The sequence below is a fragment of the Lissotriton vulgaris genome, chromosome 7 (assembly GCF_964263255.1).
Source record: "Lissotriton vulgaris chromosome 7, aLisVul1.2, whole genome shotgun sequence".
Classification (NCBI taxonomy): domain Eukaryota; kingdom Metazoa; phylum Chordata; class Amphibia; order Caudata; family Salamandridae; genus Lissotriton; species Lissotriton vulgaris.
The window spans coordinates 583,760,114-583,764,634 of NC_141695.1; positions in this window are offsets into that span (position 1 = coordinate 583,760,114).

Sequence of the window (4,521 nt, forward strand, 5' to 3'; positions counted from 1 at the left end):
GTGAGTCTGTAAATGACTTCATTGACAACGAAGCTGCATCGGTGTCTTATTCTTCTGTTGATGTAGCTATGCAATTGGTTGTCACGGCGGGCCCTGATGCTCTGATGGCAAAATGCGATATCAAATCCGCATTTCGACTGCTTCCAGTCCATCCTGAAGATTGGTGTCTTCTGGGCATCCATTTTCTAGGAAAATGGTACGTGGACAAAGCTCTGCCAATGGGTTGTTCTATGTCCTGTGCGTTGTTTGAAACTTTTAGTACGTTTCTGCAATGGTGGTTTACTAAACAGAGTGGATATGAACTGGTCACACATTATTTGGACGATTTCTTCTTTGTGGGTACTGCAAATTCGCTGATCTGCCAAGCTGCTCTCACATCGTTTCAATCCTTGATGAGTCATTTAGGTGTGCCATTGGCTCCTGAAAAGATCATGGGCCCTTGCGCGACCATGTCTTTTTTGGCGATCGAACTTGACTCGCATTTGATGCAAGCTCGTCTTCCCTTGGACAAAAAACAGAAAATGCTTGATCTGGTTGGAGTTATGTTGAGAAAAGAGAAAGTGTTTGTGAGAGAGATACAAGTTCTGCTGGGACACCTTAATTTTGCCTGCAGGGTGGTCAGGGCGGGTAGGACTTTCTGTAGGAGGTTAGGCAGAGCTTTGTCTGGTTATTCCCTTCCACATCATCGGGTGAGGCTGTCTGCGGGGGTCAAGGAGGACTTACGTATGTGGGTCTTCTTTTTACATTCCTTCAACGGTGTGCCTTTATGTCGGGAGGTGGATTGGTGCTGGGATGTACAGATATTCTCGGATGCTGCAGGCAGTGAAGGTTTTGGTCTTTATTGGCAGGGAAGGTGGTGTGCCCAACAGTGGCCGGAACAATGGAAGACTGGTGGCAGAAGTATTGCCTTTCTGGAACTCTTCCCTGTCGTTGTGGCCGTTACTTTGTGGGGTACGGATTTGGCCCACAAGAAGGTTCTTTTCCGCATCGACAATATGGCTGTGGCGCAAGTAATTAACAAACAGTCGGCCAGGGATCCCCAGGTTCTGAAGCTCCTTAGAGTGTTTGTGTTGGGATGTCTGAAATATGATATCTGTTTTCGGGCCCTGCATGTTCCTGGCGTGGACAGTGACATTGCGGATGCTTTGTCTCGTTCACAGTGGGAGAGATTCCGTGGGCTTGCTTTGGAGGCAGACGAGGAGCCGACTCCCATGCCGGACCACCTGTGGACGGTAGGCAACACCGGGTCTTTCAACTGGTTTTAGGTTCTTTGGCTCCCTCCACGAGAACAGCGTACGAGTTGGCCTGGGCGGAATTTTTAGAGTCGGGGCGTGTTGGAGGGAGCTGGATTGGCAACGATCTGAAGATGTGGTTCAGTTTATTTTATGTATGATGGACAGGAATTTATCTAGAATTGCTATTTCTGGCAAGCTAGCTGGTATTTCTTTTGTGGGTAAGCTTTTGTGGGGATACTCTCCGTCGGCTGGGGAGTTGGGTAGGAGGATGTTGGAAGGGTGGTCTAGGGAGAGGGGTGCTGTGCGTTCTTTGCGATCTCCTTTGTCGTGGCAAAAGCTGTTTCAGGTGATTTCTGTGCTTCCGGTTGTTTGTTCTGATAGAGTGGAAGCTTGTTTGTTCTCTACTTTGATGGTGTGGATGTTCTTTGGCTTTGATTATCCTGTTTACCCTGTCTGATTCTGTTTTCTTTTTCAGGTTCTGTGGCTGGTCCTCGGGCTGCTTTCCTCACAGTATGGATCGTGGGCCATTCCTTCGTTAAAAGAGCTGAAGTGCAAGCTCGTCAAAGTTATTTTGGTTCATCCTTGGGTTTTAATGATCGTTTATTCAATGTGGTTTGGAAAGGAAAAGGGGGCATGTTATGGAAGGAATTGATCCCTGCACTTAATTCTTGGTTAGTAAGGGGGGTTTGCCCGGACGTGTTTGTGATTCACTTAGGAGAGAATGATTTGGGTTCTGTAAAAGGGGTTGTTCTGCTTCGGGCGATCAAAAAAGACTTGGCTTTATTGCACAAACAGTGGTCGGGGTGCCACGTGTTGTGGACAGAATTGGTGCCGCAGAGGGTTTGGAGGAATGCGGTGAAGCCGAAGGCGGTGGACAAATCTCGGAGGAAGGTGAATTTGGAGGTTTCCAGGTTCTGCAGGGACCTGGGTTTCGGTCGTATAGTTCATGGTGACATCAAATACGATGCGGTGGAATTTTTTAGGGGTGACGGAGTACATTTGTCACAAATGGGTATGGATTTATATCTGCTGGAGTTGCGGGAGGTTTTGTCTCGCTGTCTGACCGTGCATCAGTTTGTCGGAGAATAATGGGTGTTTTTGTGTCTTTTCTGGTATTGGCTTGCTCTCTCTTTTCGGGCGTCCCCCCCCCTCCCCCCTGTTTTTTGGTTGATGTGGGGGGCAGAAAGGTGGGGCTCTCTCCTAATCAGTCTTTCCCCCCACGGCTTTCTGGATGGCGGTTTGCTATGTTATTGTCAGTTTTGGGCCAGGTTTGGACCAGTTGGTTGTAAAGTAGGACCTTGTTGGGGGATGTTTCATACTGATTGAGGTGGGGTTCGGAGATTATGGGTCGGGGGATATGATCTGTTGGTTTATAATCGGGGATGTGATATTTTGTATTTGATAAGGTGATGTTATAATGTTATTTGGGGTTTGTATGGTTTATGTGTTTGGGTATGTACGGGTGGGGGCGGGTGTGATGGAGGGTGTGGGGTGGGGCGGGGTTTGAGGTTTTGAAATAAAGACGAACAAATCATTGGTTGTGGTTTAGATTGTGAGGCGGTTGCCGAGTTTGTGTATTTGTAAATATGCACCTGTTCCAATAAAGCGGCCTTTTTCACACTTCATTGGTTTTTTGGTCTGCTCACTCTCCCCCACCCCTCTCTCCCAAGGGGGGCTTGGGGGAGGGCAGCCGACCCCTGGGAGGTCTCCTCCCCCGGGCGGTTTGGGAGATCAGGGTGGGGGCTTCCCTTCTAGCAGATTCCATTTGGGCTCCTTTTGGGCTGGTTTTTAGTTGTATTGTGCGCTGCCTATAAATGGGCGTGTTCCCGTTTTACGGGCACCATTTTGGGCTTTGGTGACCTGGTGGCCGGTTTGATCTTAGATATTTTTGTCCCTCCCTCCCTCCCTGTTTGGGGCTTTTCTGATTTTATTCATTATTTTGTTTGGCTGCTGTATGGGACATGTGGGCATGGGTTTTTGGCTTTGTTCTTTTGTCGCTTGGGACAGGTGCGTGGCGGTTTGCTATGTTATTGTCAGTTTTGGGCCAGGTTTGGACCCGTTGGTTGTAAAGTAGGACCTTGTTGGGGGATGTTTCATACTGATTGAGGTGGGGTTCGGAGATTATGGGTCGGGGGATATGATCTGTTGGTTTATAATCGGGGATGTGATATTTTGTATTTGATAAGGTGATGTTATAATGTTATTTGGGGTTTGTATGGTTTATGTGTTTGGGTATGTACGGGTGGGGGCGGGTGTGATGGAGGGTGGGGAGTGGGGGCGGGGTTTGGGGTTTTGAAATAAAGACGAACAAATCATTGGTTGTGGTTTAGATTGTGAGGCGGTTGCCGAGTTTGTGTATTTGTAAATGTGCACCTGTTCCAATAAAGCGGCCTTTTTCACACTTCATTGGTTTTTTGGTCTGCTCACTCTCCCCCACCCCTCTCTCCCAATGCACACACGCGACCATATGCAGATTAAAATAGGCCAAGCAAGTGTTTTTCTGTGGTGTGCTTAATGCCTCATGTATATTCGATTTGATCTTCTGTGGAGTGCAGAAGAATGCACGCACTTGGTTTTAAGTCCACACATGTACAAGGACAGACTTTGTGGCACAGGGCAAAGCCACATATCTTGCCCCGCGTGGCAGCATTTCACAAAGGGCCTCTAAGAGCAGTTAACTCAACAGAGTCCTCGGTGTGACTGTGAAATTTCTTTCCGGGTCCGTCAAGCAGTTGAGCCCCCCATTGCCCCCTTCAAATGCCAGCGCTCATCTCCTCGAGGTCTTGCAGTCTGCCTTCAATCGCAGTCGATCTTTCTGTTACAGACAACGTTTAACATATTCTGCTTAGAAGAAGAGAAACCAGTTTAATGTGCCCCTTGTTAACCAATGTGCTGTGTATGTGAAGGGCCTGCTTTTGTTCTGTACAACTGGTATGGGAATATAATGTCTACTTTGGCTGCACTTATTTACAACTAGCAGCCCGCCCCAGCATTGCCCGGGGCAGAAGGGGGCTGGGGGCAGCATTTCAGGCTTGTTTGCACTCCTGCCCCGGCCCCGGCCCCCGCCCGCCACAACATTGTCTGTGTCCCGGACAATGTCGTGGCGGGCGGGGGCCGGGGCGGGAGTGCACGCAAGCCTGAAATGCTGCCCCCAGACCCTGAGCCTTACCGCAGTTGTTCCGGGCCAACCTCCCACACCGGCTCCCTCCCGTCCCGTGTCCCAGAGCCTTACCTGAGCCGCCGCTCCTCCCCGAGCTCCTCACTTCACCGCTGCTCCTCATCGTCA